General features: G+C 41.8%; 1 protein-coding gene across 2 annotated transcripts in view; it reads left to right on the plus strand.

Annotated features, from left to right (window-relative positions):
- Positions 1-4,674: 4,674 nt before the first annotated feature.
- The window catches only part of IL1RAPL2 (interleukin 1 receptor accessory protein like 2), a 1,036,774-nt gene continuing 1,021,173 nt past the window's right edge, over positions 4,675-20,275 (plus strand). The window contains exon 1 of one of the 2 annotated variants that reach the window (XM_058536431.1): positions 4,675-5,665. The gene's annotated coding sequence lies outside the window, so the exon portion shown is untranslated. The remainder of the gene's footprint in view (positions 5,666-20,275) is intronic. The other variant, XM_058536432.1, reaches the window with a different exon arrangement.

Consider the following 20,275-nt stretch of genomic DNA (forward strand, 5'->3'; position numbering starts at 1 on the left):
TTCTTCTCTCAGCCTCTTTTAAGACATATAATTATATAAAGTAATAATTATAACAATACATTCTTGGGCTTGTAACATGTATAAATGTAATATGTATAATAATAATGATACAAAAATGGAAAAGAGGGAACACAGCTATATAGGAGTAACATTTCTATTTATCACTAAGATTAAGTTAATATAAATCTGAAGTAGAATGTACGTATATTCCATAGTTTATTCAATCGACGTCCTAATGATAGATAATTAGGGTGTTTATGATCAAAACAAATACTTGTTAGGTGGGAAATAATAGATGCACATATTGAATATTTCTAAGTATAAAGGGAATTGCATTAGTCAGTTATTGCTACAATAATGCATTGTGACAAAAACCCCACAAGGTATCAGTGTCATACAACAAGAAACATAAATGTTTATAAGTCCACTTGGGTTGAACTGATCTCATTTGGGCTTGTGTGGGCTTGGCCTCAAGCTGTGGGCTGGTTTCACGTTTGCTCCATGTATCGCATCATTCTCCTTGGACCAGGAACTACCCGACTACTGGTGGGTGGCAGAAGCATGAGAGGCCAAGCCATTAGCATCAAATCTGCTAATATTCGTTTGGTCAAAGCAAGTCACATGGCCAACCCCAGTGGAGTGGGGAAATATGCTCCTCTTACTCTAGTGGGAGGTACCCAAAGTCACAAGGTAAAGGGTGTAAATGGACAATTCTTTAACAGTGAGGGTGTGACAAATTCCAACACACCACATAATCCATAACAAAACATAAATTTGTCTTTCACCTCACATTGCCAATCACCCCCTCTTCCAAAACACAACTATTGTTGCCAATTTCTTGAGCATTCACTCAGAAATATCTTTTTATATATGAGTATGTATTTAGTAAATTGGTTCATATCAGTAGTTTTGACAGACATTGCCTTATTGTTCTCCAAAGTGGTCACCCTAGTTTACGTTCCAGTTAACTATGAAGGAGGGTCTGTTTCTTCACATGCTTCCTTAAGACTGTGTACTATGGAACATTTATTCTTTGACATTATGTTTTAGTTTGCAGTTATTTCCCCATGTATATATGTCCATTTGCATTTTTTAACTGTGTAGTATCTATTCATGTTCTTTGCCTATTTTTCTATTGGGTCAATTTTTTTTTTCTAATTGATTTGTCAGAGCCCTTTATATATTAATAAAATTCTCCCTTTGAGTTGTTGCAATTTTTCTCCCAGTTTATAGTTTGTCTTTTGACTTTGCTTATGGTGTTTTTTTTTTTTTTGCTTTGTAGAAATGTTTAATTTGTATGTAGTAAAATTTATCAATCTCTTTCCTTATGGTTCATGGGTTTTGAGTTTTGCTTAGAAAGGTGCTCCCAACCTGAGGAGGTCCACTCTTTGAGATTCTGATTTAATAGATCTGGGGCATGGTCCCCGGAATCTTTAACAAGATGCTAAACCAGCAATTTTGGCCATCAATCAGGTCTAGGAACATGGATGAAATAAGATCAAGTATGTAAGGCACCTGGTATGTAGTAGACACTCAATAACTGTTTGTTCTCTAGTCTCACCTTACTATCCTACCAGGCAACTTTGAAATTTGCCTTGGGCAGAGAGAATAAAGTATAGCATACTTTTTGGTTATTTTTTGCAAAGCTACTTATCCTGATTGTTAACCTCTTAAAGACTTTTGGCTTCACTAAATGGTTATCAGCTCTTCTCACCACTAATCAGTGAGCATATATTGAGTGCCCATAATTTGCAAAACTCTGTAAAGTCCTGTTCATAATATTATTAGGAAGATGATGACACTGACCCTACTCTTGTGGAACATGGGTATTGATTTGTCTCTTCAGCAGTAGTTATTGAATTGTATTAAGTCATGCCCACACTCTCACCTATTTCTTCATGTAACCAAGGGCAGTTTTGCAAAAAGGCCATCTATGTGTAGGGATACTAACCATAATTTGATGTATAGTCCATAGTCATGAAATAGATTGGGCCTAATTGGCCTAAACAGATATGACTCTGGCCTTATTCTTCGGTGCTTATCCTATGACAATGGTGATGCCAGATCTCATTATTAGCTCCTTGGGTGATTACACTCACTGCCCTTTTTCCTTTCCTAGGCTTGGCAGAATTGAAAGATTTTCTTGAAAATGCTTCCCAATTGTCAAGATGTATATGAAATCACCTGAAGATCTTGTTAAAGTGAAGATTCTGATTCAGCAGTTCTGGGAGTGGGCCCAAGATTCTGCATTTCTAAGAAGCTCCCAGGTGATGCCCCAGTGCTGCTGGTCCATGGATAACACTTCAAGGAGGAGGGCCCCACACCATAAAGTCTCACCAAATTGTTTCTGAGAGGTCATCGGTTCCTTCCCTATTTTCTTGGCATCTTCTTCCTTTTTGGACTCTTAATTCTTACATTCCTCAACTCCTTTGAGATTGCTTCATTTAACCATAAACCAGACCAGTAGGATTGGCCAAACAAGCAGCCCTCTTTGATGGGTACCAAGAGCCCTTTCCCCATACAGAGAAAATCCACTTATCTGCCATGGTCCCTTAAATTCCCAATTCTGGAAAGTCTTCTTAAAGTCTCGGGTGAAGAGTGATGTTACCCAGGAGAGTAAGGTTAGCCGGATTAGTTAGGCATTAATCAGACTGGAACACCAACCGTTGTCATCAGCAGAGAGAGTACCGAAAGAATGGTAGGTACACAGAAGAGTAAGTTTTGGTAGCGTGGGAGGTGCTAACTTGGATATATAAAGAACTTGGATATATAAAGGCACTGGGTGTTAGAGTGAAGTTGGGTAAAATTGGGTATAGAAAAATGATGAAAGGTGGAATCAACAGGACAGGAAGAGGGTTTTTGTTTTTCGTTTTGTTGTGTTTTGTTTTTAATGTGTCTACCTGACAATTTGCCTAGGAATATTATTGGCTGCTATCCTCAATGAGCTCCCTTCACCCTGACTGCTGGTTCCTAAACACCCTAATGTAAGTGAGGGGCCTAGTGGCTTGGCTTCACTCATGACAGCCCAGCTGCTCTAATTGGGCCCAGGGCCTGAGGTCTTGGTGCTGTGCTAAAGGGTAGACTGGAGGGGCCAGGGACCCAACCTGGAAGGTGAGACTGAGGAGATCCTGTTCTTTCACCCTGCAGTCCCTGGCTGGTTGGAAGCACGTGGCATTCGAGTAACATTAACGTAAGTGGGGCTGGTCAGCTGGAAGTGATGATGAGGGCTGAGCAGGGCAAGGATGCAGGCAGAAGGAAGTTAACTTGAGCTCTATACCAAAAAGGAAGTGAGGATTGGCTGTCTAGGTCCCATGGGAAGAATGGGCTTTTAGCTGGGGGGGTGGGGTGGGGGGTGAGAGCTGTTATAAAACAGAAGCAGAAACTGCAGGACATTTTCTCTGTTACAAAAATACAGCCCCTCCTCCCTCCCACCCCGCACGGTGCATAGAAACAACAAAAACCCGGGAGGGTAACTTGGTATTGGTTCCTGCCAAAAGGACCTTTCCTTCTACGCCTGACCTATCTCGATTCCCCGACTTAACCTTAATTGCAGAAGGAATTTTCCCGGGTGGGGTTTCGCGAGATTTGATGGGTGAGACGGTCCACAGGGAAAAAAGAATGCATAAACTTGGCATGAGAGGTGAGAGAAGAATAGTAACCTTAATTGTGCACAGGTTCGGGTCCTACAAGTTGAGTGGATGGTGGACGGAGACCGAGCGGCCAAGGAAGCTGACTGAGAAGGCGCGGGTCCGCGCTGTGCGCCACGCACGGAGCGCTCAGTAGCTCCGTCTCGGTCCCTGTCTGCCTCTCACTCGCTCCTTCGCTCTCTGTAGCTAATGCAGAGCGATGGAGCAGCCTAGGGAGAACAGCTGGAGAAAGCTCAGAGAAAGACAAATTAATAGGAGCCCAGCGCAGCAGCAAATGTTGGAGCACAGCGCTCAGCTGACCCATTAAATGAGCAATCCTGTTAAGTGTGTTAATCAGCAAGGCGCCCGTGAGCTGAGGGAACGCTCTGGGAGATACCTGGCGTGGAAATGATACTCTTCATCCGCTACAATCGAGACCCTGTCAGTTCCTGAGTAGTAGTCCCTCTCCCCTGTCACTCTTAAAGAGCGGAGCTCCTGGGCTGCGTGACCTTGGAGAGCAGGTGGTCAGGAGCATCGCTCCCCAGCCTCAGGCACACCGCAAGAACAATCATGGTCCAGGTTCTATCTCCGAGTCCATCCTGTGGTTCCAGGACCCTCCTTGCCCACTGTATGATTGACGGGGCTGGAGAACCCTGAGACTTTAGGATCTTTAATGTTGGAAGTCGGTGGAAAAGAAGAGTTCCCTCTGGTCCTAGGAAGCTCGTATTATGAATACAATTAGGTGGCCTGCGTCTTTAATAACATTAAGTTCTGGCCTGAGGGGAACCAAGCAGGTGAACTCCTGGCTGAACTAGAAACCTATTCAGTGGATGGAACTGGGGACCAGGTTAGCTGAAAAACTTTGCTTAGTGGCTTTCCACGTTTGCACTCAGCTCAGCGCTCGCCCAACCCTGTATGCCGGCCTACTCTGGTACGGACGCTAGACGGCGCTGCCGGGACGTGCTTTCCTTCTCCCGGGAAATGTAAGAGGGAAGTGCTTTTTCTTTTTCTTTTTTTTAAACCAGGGGATGGGGGACTCGGGGTTGGCAGCCTTTTCCACTCTCCCTCCCCTCCCCGCGCTCCCAAATCCAAAGGGGTGTGGAAGAGGAGGAGCAGCAGCAACCCTTTTCCGTGACGCGCCAGAGCGGTTCTCTCATCCCCACCTCCTCCCTGGTGCAATCAATCAGCCCGGAGGCACCAAACTGTTAGCGACCAAGACACAGCTCTAGGTGATTTCCACTACCCTCCTCCCCCGACCCTAGGCATATTTTCGAAGCGGCAGCAGCGGTGGCAGGCTGTGAGGCGAGCCTGGAGCGCACTTCCCGGGCGCTGCTCCTTCTTCGGAGCTAGTAGAGACATGTAGGCTTTTGCGCACTGGCTGGAGAGCGTTCCCGGAAAAGGCTAGAGCAGCGGGCAGGCAGAGTTTGCACCTGCCACCTGCGCTGCCATCAGGGCTAGAGGGCTGCTGCTGTTCCTCATGAGGGGCATGAGGGCCACAGGCTGAGGCGCCTGCGTCCCGCGGTGCACCGTTTGGCCAAGACAAGGTGCAGCTGGAGCAAAGCCGCTCCGAAGTCAAGTCGCGAAGAAGGAAGAGGCTGGGAGGCAGATGACCTAGGCGAGTCTGGTCATGGAGCCGAGAGGCGGCACCTGCCATTCTAGCGAAGGGGCCGAGTGATTTAGAAACCTTCTTTAAGCTCTCCCTGTCCTGTTCTCCCTAAAGTCCATAGAAGCTCTGCTGAACTCTAGAAATCTTCCCTGGGCGGGGAGAAGTTTCCGAGCATCCTCTTTGGCTAGTACAGGGAGTGGAAAAAACGGGCGGGGCTGCTCTGGCCTCTGCTCTGGGAGACACTGTCTTCCCTACGCCTCCTCCAGCCCTGCGCGCCTGTGGGCAGCCTCTGTACCGCTCCTTCAGCTTTAGCCCGCTCTCTCAGGAACCCGGCTCGCCATCTCGTCCCGGACTGCGGCCCAGCGCCCCAGACATGGAACTGCACGCGTGAGCCCTGTTGGACGTCGCCGGCTGTTTTGCAAGACTGAGACAGGTAATGCCTGCTCGTAGAACCGGACAGTTGGCTGGCAAGGGCCAGGGGAGAACGTGTTAGGCTCTCAGGTGACAGCAGAGAGCAGGCAGGCTGGTCAACAGGGGCTCTACCTCTCCTGCAGCCCTGGTCCCCGCGCCTGGAAACCCTTGCCAGTTTTCCTGCTCTCCTCTCAGGCCTCCCAGAAAGTTTAGGGACCAGAGCTCCCAAGGCCACGGGCTCCTTGCGGAGGAGGAGCGCGCCGCCTTCCAGGTCGTGCCGGTGCATTGCGTTTTCGCAGCCGGATCTTTGTACTCGGGGGCTCCGTAGCCTGGAAGGCCCTTTCCCTCTGGGCGCTTCTTTCTGACTCTGCCCACGTTTCTGCTCGCAGCCAGGAGAGCAACCTGCGTGGGGATGGGGCTCAAGGCAGCTCCTGGGCAGAGCACCGAGGGGGTTCCCCAGCAATTCATTCCCGCTTTTGGGGAGTCGCATCTAGCACGAGACAAGGGGGAACTCCAGCGATCTGAGGCCATCTCTGCCCGCCTGCCCTGAGAACCTAAAGGGACCCCAGCGCAGAGCCTGGGACGCCCTGTCTCCTCTTCTCACAAGAATCCCTGCTGCCCCTTGAGCCGGTTTCTCAGGTTGAATGACCTCTGAACCATTGCTCAGGGGAGAGGACCGACCCGCGCTAAGTTGCGCTTCAGACTCCTTGGGAAGGAACCCCAGAGAGAGAGAGGAGGGACATCCACCGCGTGTGACCCGCCTTGCCGCTCTGAGCCCGGAATTGGAGCAACCGGCTTGATTTGTCACTATCAGATATTGAGGAAAACTGCCTTGGCAAAGAGACCTGGCAAAGGAATTGTGTACTATAATAATTCTCTGTTCAGGGGTTTCTCTTGGTTCTTGCGACCCAGGGACTTAGGGAGGAGACATTAGTAAACAGGTATTTAAGGCTTCCTTCGTGCCACCCACAAAAGTTGTGGCTGGGCTGAAGTGCTAGAAAAGTACTTCTTGGCTGAAAGCTACTCCAGAGCCCACGGGTGGGGTTTTTTTGGGGGGGATCTATTCACGAATAATTTGCTCCCTACCACTACATTCAATCTCACTTTCTGTAGACTTCCAAGAAGAAACTTTTCTCTCTCTTCCTGGCCAGGGGGAGCCAAGTTGTAGATTATTAAACATGTGGCAGGCACAACAGGGGGTCAGACCCCAAGGAAGGAAGGAAGGAAGAAGGGAGGGAGGAAAGAACATGTCCCTTAGGCTTTGCAAGTTCAGCAGGCATGTACTGCCCAGGAAGGCTACCTCAGTTACACGGCCCCTGGCAGGGAAAGAGTTAAGTGTCCAGGACAGTGTCCAGGACTGGGGCCATTATTCCACTGACACCTCAGACCCCCACCTTTACCCCTGCACGGGCTCTTCCTGATGAGTTGGGGGCAGTGATGTCCTTGCGATGCTTTGCTACTGAGCTCATCGCCAACAGGGTCACAGGCACTTCCACTTCTGCGGGTCTTGCCGCTCAGAACGCGTTTTTCTCAGTGCTCCTTGCTTCCCCAGACAGGAATGAGGCAACTACCCTGGGACCTAGGGAGAGTGCAATTCCCAGGTATACCTGAGCCGAGGCTTCGGGGAGAAGTGCCTACCTGCGCCCATTCCATCTTTTCTACTCCTCCTCCGCGGAGCAACCCCTTCTATAGGGCCACTACTATCTGACCGCGCGGTGGCTGGACCCGATGCAGTGGCTCCAGCTCTGAGCCGCCTGCTCACCGTTTGAGCTCTCCAATTTGGGAGCTGCCTTGGGCTAGACAGCCCGCAATTACCGTGGGTTAAAGCCCACGGTTTAAATAGAAAGCATTTAAATGTGGGTAAAAGGCTGCAGCACCCAAGGCTCCTGGTTCGCCCACTCTAGCCCCAGCTGGTCAAGAGGAGGTGCAAGCAGCGACCGAAGCTGCCTCTGTGACTGCCGGCCTTGACCGATTGTGCTTCTGCCGGATAGGCCAAGGCCAGCCTTCAGAGCAGTAGAGTTGCGGATTTAAGCTAGGCTTTGTGGTATGGCCTCTGCTGCCCTCACTGATTTCTGGGTGGTCTTAACTCAAGTTGAGCAATTGGGCCATTTTCAGTTTCTATGGGGCTCCTACTGCTGGGACCTCTTCATGCAGAGGCTAAAGGCACTGGGCAGGCGTGGGGGATGTAGGGGTGCCCTTGGACTGTGGTTTTTACAGGTAAAATCAAGTCTGAGTCTTGATTTACCCATTCATTTCCTGAGACATGATTATTTGAGTAGAACTATCTTGTTTGCCAGTAACTGGTGACAGAGTCCATACAAGCATACGCTGTTTACCACGGTGAACTGATGGTGTGGCCACCTGAGGAAGAGCCCAAATTACCCACCTGGCTTCAGGCTCATGTCTCCACAGGTACAAAGCCATTGAAGTTATTATTTAGCTTTAAGAGGACATACTCTAAAGAGTCCAACCTTGTAAAAGAGATGAATTATGAAGTGACTATTCCAGTTTTGTTTAAAACAATAAACTTTATCAAACATGTTGGCTTTTGTAGTTCATTGAGGTAGCTCAGGGCAAAACATTTGCTATTTGAGAAGGGGAAAGGCTGGGAAAGCGAAATGAGTTAAAATATGGTTGAAATGATCACATACTTTGGTAGAACAGAATTGTGTGTTCACATCTGTTCCTTTAAGGAAGTCATCGCTGTGTGCAGTTTGAGTAGATTCTGTGACAGGTTGTTGCAGTAGAATGAAACTTAAAGGAGAAAAAGACATTTTCTTCCTTGTCCCTGGGTATTTCTGTAACTGTGGCAGTACTGGTTGCAGCCAGGACTGGTAGAAGAGTGCACACATTGCCTTCTTCATTTGAAAAGTACTATAAAATCCTTGGTGAAAGTGCACTGTAACCAAGTGGAAGAAATGAAAAAATCCAAGTTTTAGCTGTTTAGTAATAAGATATAAAAGTAAGAAAAGTCCCCACCAAACCTCAAGGTGTGGGCTAACAGGGCTTTTCAGGGCTGATTTCTAGCTGTAGCCAGCAGCCCACTTAACCCCTGAGGTTTGTTTCTTGAGCCTACATCAGGAAGCCGTGATCAGAGCCAACTTGGTGGAGAAAGATAAATAAATATTGAATGTGCAATGTGTGCTTTAACTATCCTGAGCTAGGACGTGAAAATAAGCCTCTTATTAAGTTTAGATTCTGAGCTGTCAGTGCCAAGGGATTTGCCAAAATAACGCATGCCTGGCCAATATAAGGCCTGATGCAAAGATGTGCTGCATGGGTTCATTTGGCCAAAACTACCAGAATTCAAACTCCTTGGGCTGATTCCCTTTGAACTGGCTCCCAATGAGATCGGAGGCACTGTCATGAATTCACAGTGGGCCAGTTTCTCTCTGGCTTCCGTGGCCTCAGTCATGGCTCCAAATCTTTGATCAAATAACCTAAATACATATTCTTTGTGCTGAGGAGCCTGGCTTTAGCCACCTTCTTGCTTTATTTTTTTCCCCTTAAATCTCACCTCTTCATGTAGCTGTACCTTGCTTCCCTCCTGAGTTCCAGAATGCTTTTTACCTGGCTTGCTTTATTCCTCTATCTGGGTGTTTTATTGGCATGTAAAATGTATTCAAACACTAATTTGACACTCCCCCCAACCCAAACCTCATTCATCTGTGACTCCTGCATGCTTTATCCATTCCTGCCTCGTATATCCTGTCTTTTATTAAATGCCCTGAATTCTGACTCTGGAATAGGTTTTCTCCTTTGCATTCCTACTGCACCACTCCCTGTCCAGTCCTCTGGATTCTTTTTTTTGTTTGTTTTTATTAGGTTCTTGAGATTTTCTTGACCTGGCCTGCTACAAAAGCCTCTTCTTGTCTTTGGTCTGTTCTCCAATTCAGAATATCCTACATATTAGGACTAATCTTCCTGAAGCCGATTTAGTTCTTTACCTAGAAGTGTTGGATACCTAGTGAGTGGATATTAAGTGGTGTGGATTGTTGAATCCGAATTTCTAACAATTAGAATTTCTAACAATTAGAGTTGCCTGATAACATGAAATAGGTTTCATCGTAACCCTTGGAAGTTTTCCACCACTCCAGGTGTGTATATAGCCCGGCCAACCACTCGGTGGGAGTTCAAACATCAGATTGGGAGATTGAACCAGATGACTTTTGTTACTACTAACCCAGAGATTCTATCATCCTTTAAACATACAGGGACCCAAATAGAGTGTTGTCTCCTATCAGTTTGCCTGCTGAAATTACATCTTTGAAAAATTATTGTTATGGCTGTGTTTTAGAGTCTTGTCTTTCATAGCCTGTTACTATGCCTGAATAGGTTGCTTTTTCCTGGCTTACTTGGGTATGTGTCACACATCTAGGAAACAAATAAATCACTGTACTTTGTTTTGAATTTTTAACATTTATATTGTGCTTGTTTTATACTTTATTAAGTGTTTTTCCCTTTTCCTTATGTTGCTTAATGTTCAAAATAATCTTGTGAGGTAGGTGGTCTTTCATTATTACATATGCTGGAAACCAAGGATCCAAGTATTTAAATCATTTCTCCAAGGTAATACAACTAAATTGGGAAACTTTATTTTATTGATACTGCAAATCTATTATTGCTCTGAGGTCCTGAGCTCAGATGACACCAGTCTAAAGTGACTTCATTTTCTCCCCACTAGCTATAAAGTCAAGACCAGATTCTTTGGACAAAAATCTGAGGTCCTTTGAGATTTAGCCTCAGCTTACCTAGTCAGCCTTATTTCTCACTACCTTCCCGCTCACATGATGACCTAGCTGGACCTGATCACTCACCTTACATAACCTTTGCTGTTCATTCTTTGTACCTTTGCTTATGCCATTCTTTTAACCTGGAGTGTCTTCCTTCTCCCCCTCCCATCTCTACTACTCTGTCTATTGAGAATGAAGCATATTCAAGAATCAGCTTAAGTGCCACCTCTCCCATGCAGCTCTCCCTACTTTCTTTTTCATGCTCTATAGTCAAAAGAATTTCTCCCTTCTTGGGAACTCTCTTGACACTTTGTTTATTCCTCTTTTATGTTACTCACCTTGTTCTGAAACCATTATTATTATTTATTTATCACTTTATCTCCTCTGCTAAAGTTTAAACCTCTTGAAGGCTGTCTTATCTGTCTCTTATTCTGCAGAGTGCCATGCATACAGGGGACATCCATTACATATTTATTTGAGTTGCCATTGAGACCTCAGGGTTAGCCTTAACATTTTACTGAAAATCTCTGTCTAAATGATAGTTTCAGGTTAAATAGGAAATTGCCAAATCTCTTATCGACCAGTAATGCTATGAAGCAGTATAATAGGGCAGTGATTTTTTAATAGTTATGCTCTAGAAGTGCTCTGTTCGATAAACATGTGGTTGTATAAATTTAAATTGATTACAGTTGAATAAAACTAAAAATTCAGTTCCTCAGTCACACTAGCTACATTTCAAGTGCTCAATAGTCACATATGGCTAATGATGACTGTATTGAAAAGTGCAGCGTTAGAATATCCCCATTACCGTAGAAAGTTCTATTGGACAGTGCTATTATGCAACAATAGTTCTCCACATTTATTTCCACCTAAAAACATGTTCACAAAGGCGACTGCTTTCATGGGTTTATGCAGAGTTATTCACAGTCCCCAGTGCCATGGTGCTGCCACTTTCCTTCTTTCTCTGAGCACCGATCAGTAACATTATAGAAATCACCGGGACTCCATTTGAGGGAAAAGTGAGATGTTTACATCACATCAAACACAAAAATAAATTCCAGATGAAATTCTGAAGAAACAGAATTATAAGGAACTTGCCCTTCCACATATAAATTGTACTAGAAATCGCGATAATTAAGTACTGTGGTGTTTGTGCGGGCACAGACAGATCAATTTAACAGAAGTGTCCAAAGAAATAAACTCAAGTATACTATGGATTTTAAGATACGATAAAGAGGCATTTCAAACCCATGGGTTGGGAAACAAGATGGATTTTTCAATAAATATGGTTAGGACAACAGGGCTAGTCATTTGAGGGGAAATTCAATAAAGCTACATCTATACTCACTGTTTAAATCAAAGTTAATTCCAGCTAGAGCAAAGATTTAAATGCAAAAAAAATAAACTATAAAGGTAATAGAAAATATTTTATATTTTGAAATTTTTATATTTAACTATAATTTAACATTTTATATTTATAATATTTTTACAGTTTTGAGATCAAGTTGGATTTTCTAATCATTTTATGAAGACTGAAGACTTAAAGGAAAAGATTAATAAATTTAACCTTCAAAAAACATCTGTATGGCAAAAAAATACCATAATCAAGGTTAGAAAAACAAACAACAAACTAGGAAAAATATCTATGGCATAACAGTAGATACTCTCAGTATATACAGAACTCCTAAACATCAATTAAAGAATAAATGTCCTGGGGCCAGCCCAGTGGCATAGTGGTTAAGTTTGGCGTGCTCTGCTTCAGCAGCCTGGGGTTCATGGGTCCGGATCCTGGGTGTAGACCTACACCACTCATCAAGCCATGCTGTGGCAGTGAACCAAATACAAAATAGAGAAGACTGCCACAGATTTTAGCTCAGGGCCAGTCTTCCTCAAGCAAAAAAGAGGAGGATTGGCAATGGATGTTAGCTCAAGGCCAATCTTCTTCACCACAAAAAAACCCAAAATGTCCTAATGGAAAAATGATGAAAAGTTATGAACTGAATATTCATAAAAGAAGGCATACCAATAGATAAACTCACTTTGCAAATAAAACTAGTAGATTTCACCTATCAGATTAGAGAAGGTTTAAAGATTATCAAAACACAGTGTTGACAATCCTGTGGGGATATGTGTGATCTAATGCACTGTTTAAATTGGTATATTTCCAGAGGTTTATTTGGCAATCTGTATAAAAATATAAAATGTACATACGTTCTATGATCTAATGATTTCACTAAGAATTTTTCCAAGAAGATAAATGCAAGTGCTAAAGATATATACACATGAATGTTCATTAACATTTTCTTTATAGTAACAAAGCTTTGAAAACAACCTAATTGCCTGTAGTAGTGAATTGACTAGGTAAATTGGGATGTGTCAATTTAGCCAATTACTATGTACACATTAAAGATAATGTAGACCTACATTTATTGATATGGAAAGATATCCATATATACAATTTAATGGAAAAGGTAGGTTACAAAGTAGCATAATTCAATTTCTGTATACATCTATGTATTTCTGTACATCTACATGTACATATAAGCATATGAAAATGTATAGAAAATTGTTCACTAAAATGTTAGTTACAGGCGGAAGGATTTTGGATTTTCTTTTAAAAAATGATTGTGCTTTTAATTATTTATATTTATAGTGAGAATGATAAAAGTGTATATGATATAACACATGTAAAATGCTTATCTGAGTAGACAATACTCAAATGCTTAACGCATGATGATAGTTGTTAATATACTTATATCATTTACAAGATAGGCTAGTCAAAGTTCAATGCAAATTTCAGAAGGAAATGTAAAAAAAAGGAAAGTATAAAATAACTAGAATAAAATAAAAGTAACTTGGAAGGACTTTCTAGTAATAAAAATAAAGGAAGAAATAATCAAGAAAAATCAATATACCATTTTACTTAACATTGAAAATGTATATGTGTAAAACATACAATAAAAGGTAAAGATGGGACAAATAATTGCAATATGTGATAGATAAAGGCCTATATTTACTCCAGAATACAACTTTCCATCAGCTAACCAACCTCCAAATGATAGTGTTATTTGGACTCTTATTTTTTATATCATAAATATAAATATGTACATACATATATACAGTTATTTCAGTATTTCACATCCCACTTTTGATAACACTTGCAATATTTCTGGTGAGTTATGTATTGGTAAGGAAAGGGCCACACATTGTAATTTCCTGATTTAATTAGACAAGGAGAAAGCCTCATAAGGTAGCAGCAGCTGCAGCATATCTTAGCATGGACTTACCCTGGTCCCTAGTTCCCTATGGATTTACAGCTGTCAGTGCTACTATCTGTACAGGGAACAGTCCTGCCAGGTCCAAAAATATAGCTAATTTTTTCCTTCTGCGACATTAGTTTTTTATGCTCAGAGTCTATGTCACCATTCTGGAAAAAAACTTGTACTAACAATCTGTGTACTTCCATTTAAGGGAATGTTTAGAACTAACAGGCTCTTTTGGTTCTTGAACCAAACTCAGCATTAACAAGGCCACATCCTCAACTGGGGAAAGAGAACCAGATCAGTGCCCAGGTGTCCTTGGACAAGATATCTGCCTTCAGCTTTCTAGGATACAGAAAAGTCCATTTTCCTGAGGTCTATTCACTAGTTCTTACTTAATACCCCTTTTAATGGATGGTTCTGACACTGAGTTTGAACCAAGGACTATGACCAAAAATCTTCTATATATACACATAATAGTGATAGCTAACCTCTATTGGGGACTTATTATGTTCTGGGCACTGTTTTAAGTGCTGCATATGTATCAACTCATTTCATCCTCATAATCTATCTCTTAGGTAGGTAATATTTTTATTACCATTTTCAGAAGAGGAAACTGAGACACAGAGAAGTTCAATAATTTGCTTAAAATCACAAAGCTATTTAAATGGCTGTTCTGGGTTAAGAACCCAGCCAGCCCAGCTCCAGAACCCATGCATTTAAACAGGACCCCTATCTATATATACATATATATATACAATATATAATATGTATACATATATATACAATATATAATATGTATACATATATATACACAATATATAATATGTATACATATATATACAATATGTATACATATATATACAATATGTAATATGTATACATATATATACAATATGTAATATGTATACATATATATATACAATATATAAATGTATACATATATATATAATATAAATCATATACACTAACGTAGTTTAGCTTTTCTTTTTCCTGGATGGTGTTGTAACAGGTCATTTTTAGTTCCTTTGTGTAACTTTCAAATTTTCTACAATTGGGATATGTTACTTCTATAATCACAAAAAATGCGTGATGTTAAAAATTGAATTAAAGCTTCAGATTGAGCCATGGACGTAACCCTCTCAACTCTTTTATTTTGTCTTTATGTATTTTTTATGTAAGTAATCTAAGGCATTAGTACCATGGTACATATTAATCAAAAAGCCCGTTTATTATTTGGAAGTGGTACTTGAAGTCTGTTGATACAAAGATAACTTCATTTTGCAACCAAAAGGGGTAATGGGAGCACCCCCGAACCTTTTGCTTTAAAGCCTAAAATGTACAATTATTTCCAAGTTGAGCCTAGTGAGAAGCCTTGTGACTGCTCTGTGATATTGCTTCCTTTCTTATGCAGCCTAGACCTTGTAGTATACTCCTCTTGCTAGTATCCTTATCTAATTATAGACTCATCTTGTCACTAAACCTGCCCAGAAAACCCTGCATTCTTGGATCAATCTAAACACCACTTTCTATGCTCCAATATCTATGCCTGAAGTCCTCTAGAGAAAATCACACCTTTGTTAGGACTAATACCACAATCAATTCATGGCCTACGACTTCATCTGGGGCCTTCAGAGCTGCTAGGAAGATTTTCACATGTACCTATTCATTCAGCTTTCTCTCCCATCCATTTCCCTTTGTAGCTATTCCAAATATTCACTGCTCATCTCAGGCTACATTCCTCCATCCAAGCAGATTCCTTGCCTTTTACTTCACTGTCAGACTTGACTTTATGGCTCTATACTCACACATGAGTGTGTGTGTCTCACTCTCCCTTTCTCCCTCCCTTCCCATACTCACCTAATTCCCTAGCGTTTTGTTCAAAGTGAATAATTCCACTAGATCCTGTGTTGAGGAATTTCATGTCCTCTGTTATCCTCATAGGCAGAGAGATTAACATTAGACAGCAAGAAAGATTTTTCCTCCATTTTAACCAAGGAGAAAGATGAAGATGGATATACATGGGTTGAAGGTTTGGTGGAGGGAAGTTGAGAGAGCTTTCATCTGACTTCTATTTTCTAATATCTTCAACTTCTTGTTCCATTGTCCGTCATTCTGTTCAATTGAATCCTTCTGGTGAAACTCAGCCCTGAATCAACTCGACTGTCCATTGCCTTCATGCTTATGACTGAGCACAGCTGGAAAAAATCACACAGCTGTGTAGACTGGTATCACATAAATTCATGATCTCCAACCTCATTTGAACCCTCAATATTACCTAGATATTCTTCTGTGTTTGCTAGTGACCTTGTTCCCCTCAAAGCTCCAAATGAGCTGTTCCAAACTTCCTTTCCAACCACCTCCCCACTCACTCAACAGGTGACGCTGCCTGCTGCTTCACATGGAAAACACAAGTCAAATGAAAGCTCTCTTAAGAAAAAATGAGACAATTATTAACTCCAGGGAAAACAAAAAGTTGTGCAAGAAAGGAAATGAAACCATAATATACTATTTAGCTCAAAAGTGAATATTCATAGTAGTTTAAGATTGTGGCATATCTATATTTGAAGAATTGAGAGAGGGTAACTTGTCATTATCTTCCATATTAGGAACTCAATAGATAATATATAAAATTGGCTAATTAAGAAGTAGAAATATGAGCATATTATTTGTAAACATGAAGATAAATAACAGAGGAAACAGCCTAAAATGTCGACATTTGTCTTTAGGAAGAAGACTCAGGAGGGGGGTGCAGAGGACTGTTGTTTTATGTTAATATGTCTTACAGTACTGTATAACTATTACTTTGAATAAGTAATTTTCAAAAGGTTAAGGTGCAGAGAAATGAGAGCATGATTTCATTAAAGTATATGTGTGTGTGTGTCTTTGTGTGTATATAACGTATGGTTTATGTAAGCATAGAAAAAAGTGGGGAAGGGTTGATTCCCAATTGATACATTTTCGGAGGAAGATCAGAAGGGGGAAGGAGAGATTATGAACTTTATTCACCTCGGTTTTGTTTGATTCATTATAACAAATCACTATTTTTGTAATTTAAAAACTTAAAAAAGAAAAATTTTTAAAAGTGGCTCCTATGGGCTCCAATGGGTTTGCGCAGAGTATCTCTTTGATAGGCATATCAACTTTCACTTAGAAAAATTTCCACTACCTTTTAGTCATGGCTGAAGCTCATCTGCTTTATGATTTCCCTCTGATAGAAAACTTGGCAGAAACTGTTTTCTAAAAAGACCTGGCTCCTTTAAATAGATCACAGTGGGTGTACAGAGCGGTTTCAGAATCTTGGATGGTAAATGTCACTACACAGCTTCTTTGGTCACCGAAAGCCCATGGTCAAAGACAGTTTTCCAGTTAGGCTCTTTTTCAACATTTGGGTCAGGAACCACAGAGACCTTCCTCCTGGGTCTGGTATTCTCTTCTTGGGCCTTATATTTGTTACTTTATACTTTTACAAACACTGCCAAAATAGGAGACTCTTTTATTATCTAGTTTACACAGGACCAACCCCCCAAAAATGATTGCTACTATTTATTGAGACTTAAGATGTGTCAGACACTGACACTTATGGAGCAAGTCTATGAGGGGGGTATATATTCATAGGGAAAAGATGGAGATGTGGTAAAAGAGGGTACCCCAGGTAATGGAAAGTGCTATATTGGGTTTCATAACCTCAGATCCCTGTGACTCTATCTCTACCATACTCTGTGACCTTGAGCATCTCACTTCCCCACGCTAGTCCTAAATTTCCTCCTCAATAGAATAGAAAGATTGGACTAGATCAATAATTCTCGAACGTTAGTATGCATTGGAATTACTTGGAGTGCTTGTTACAAAGGCAGCTTCCTGTGGCCTCATTCCCAAGATTTACTGAATTAGAGTCTCTGGGGGTGGGGGGCAGAAATAGATATTTTTAATAAGCTTCTTTGGTGGTTCTGGTACATGTGGTTCTTGAACCACACTTGGACAAATCCTGGAATCCCTGGTCTTTTCCAGCTCTAACATTTCATTACACAATATCCAGGTGGCTCTGGTGGGGATGTGACTGAAAGGAGAAGCAGGGGTCGAGGGAAAGATTTCTCTCATTCATTAATTCACTGAGTCAGCAAATATTTCTTAAGTGCCTATTGAAGACCTATTGTCCAGTTTTTCCGTATGTTTTATTGATTTTGGTGACTTAGGAAGGAATTGGGGAATGGTCAGCTTATAAAGAATAGTATCGTTTAATATCTGGACTAGTGCTTAGTGATGTGCACATTAAATTAGAAACTGATGTAAGAAGCTGTAAGATTACTCACAATAGCTAAATTGTGGAAATGACCCAAGTGTCTATCAACTGATGAATGAATAAACAAATTGTGGTATATACTTAAAATGGAATCTTATTCATCAATAAAAAAGAAATGAAATACTGATACCTGCTACAAAATGGATGAGCTTTGAAAACATTATGCTAAGTGAAAGGAACCAGACAGAATGCCACATATTATACGATTCCACTTATATGAAGTGCTCGGAATAGGAAAATCAATTGAGATAATAAGTAGATTAGTGGTTGCCTAGGGCTGGGCTTGGGGCATGAAGTTGGGTCAATGGAGAGTGACTGTTAATTGGTATGGGGGTTCTTTTTGGAGTGATAAAAATATCTAAAATTGATTGTAGTGATGATTGCACAAATCTGTAAATATACTAAAAACCATTGAATTATACACTTTAAATGGGTGAATTTATGATGTGTAAATTATCTCAATAATGCGTACACACACACATACAAACACACATGTATGAAGAAGCTGGAAGATTACTTGTTCTCTATTCACCAAATTGGAAGACACTATACCAACCCTTAATATAAATGGAAAATCAAACTCATGCTGGTTTTATCAGTCTCTTTTTTATGCACACACATTTTAAATCACCCTTTGCTCCCCATTTCAGATGGGTCTTAGTGGTCCATCCTGTGGGCTAGTTGGATACTCCGAAGCAATTTGTTAGTCGATAGCATATAAACCTTTGTAGCATTTGCTTTAATTAAATTCAAGCATTTTTGTCCATTAACAAACCACAGCAGCTGGTGTGGTTGCTCTCGGCCTTGCCTGCTTTTGTAGTTGTGTAAATAGCGGCAGAGCGTGCATGCCTTGAAAAGAGATTTCAGAGTAAATAGAGTGCCCCAATGTACTATTATTTAGGCAGAAAGTGGTGTACTTTAAATTGAATAAAAAATTCCAAGTATATCATTTATTTTATTTATTTTTGGGGGGGCGCTTTTATAAAATTTTATTTTTCAATTACATGTTCATTGTAACAAATCCAAACAACACAAAAGCGGATGAAGCGGGCGGAGAAAGGCCCCGCCTCCCCCTCCCAGTTCCAGACGTCTTCCTTTGCTTGGGACACGTGGAGTAGTGCTCGAAGGTGCTGCCTCCGGGGTCAGAGCGCCAGGCTTGGTTCTGGGCTCCACCAACTCCACGGCTCTGGGAAAATTACTTAACTTCTCTGTACCTCAGTTTCTTCATCTGTGGGCTGCCCCCGGGCGGCCGTGAGGCGCTGCGGCTTGTGCAGGCGGCGTTTTTCCTCTCCAGAAGGGAGTTTCTGCCTCTTCTACCTCAATTAGGATTGTCCGTTCTTGCAGGAGTTCCTCTTATCCAGTTTTCAGTTCTGTCTCAGGGGTAATTTTTCCACGAGTAGTTGTAAATTGGCTGTGTCTGCGGGAGGTGAGTTCAGAGTTTGTCATTTAAATAACCTGTCTTCCCAGGGTACCGCTCCCCTACCACCACCCCAGGAAGAATTTGGATGTTTTTACCTTTCATTCTTTATTCTGGAATGTAAGTCTTAGTGCCATGGGAGTTGACCATTGTTTCTCTCTCTATTTTAGAATGCATGAATTTTTAAGAAAAGGGCATCTCTTTTTCATCTCTGTGTTTCCAGCAATTAGTACAGTGTGTGATACCTATTGAGTTCGTAATGAGTGTTTGTGTAATGAAAGAATGCCTTCTGTAGTGTTTCTCTTGGGGACCTAGAGAGGTCCTAGCTAGTGTCCTTCATGCTAACAGGACTCTGGACTTGCCTTTCCATCCCAGTGTTCCTGAGGTGAAGATGCAGATTAAGCTCCTTGCTACATACACACAGGCATGCGCCACGTGAATTTTCAAATACCTAAATATTAATCACATGCCAAAACCGATTAACTAATAGCTGGTTTATGAACCATGTGAAGAGATTAGAAGTATATAGGAAAGTATCTCACCCATCCTACCCGCCGCCACAAACGGTTGTAGAATATAGATTGAAATTTAATCTAATTTTGCTCAGTTTCAACTCTCCTGTCATTTTTATTAGTCTTCACAGTAAAAGCTATTCTGGGGCCCACACAGCAGTGAAAAAATTGGCCTAGCCACATATGTGCCCGGCATTTCTAAATGGCTTAGAACCTTCTTAATAAAGACCATAATTTGAACCTTTTGCCCTTTTCGCTCCTGAAAATTGGAACAAAGTAAAATCGTATGTCTTGGGACTAATTGGAAATCAAAGCCCAGAGTCCCATTTGCTTTGTTTTGGAGAACACGTGCCAGTTGTTGGTTATATTGAGAGATGCATAATTTAAAACACTTCCACATTTGTATA

The sequence above is a fragment of the Diceros bicornis genome, chromosome X (assembly GCF_020826845.1).
Source record: "Diceros bicornis minor isolate mBicDic1 chromosome X, mDicBic1.mat.cur, whole genome shotgun sequence".
Lineage (NCBI taxonomy): Eukaryota > Metazoa > Chordata > Mammalia > Perissodactyla > Rhinocerotidae > Diceros > Diceros bicornis.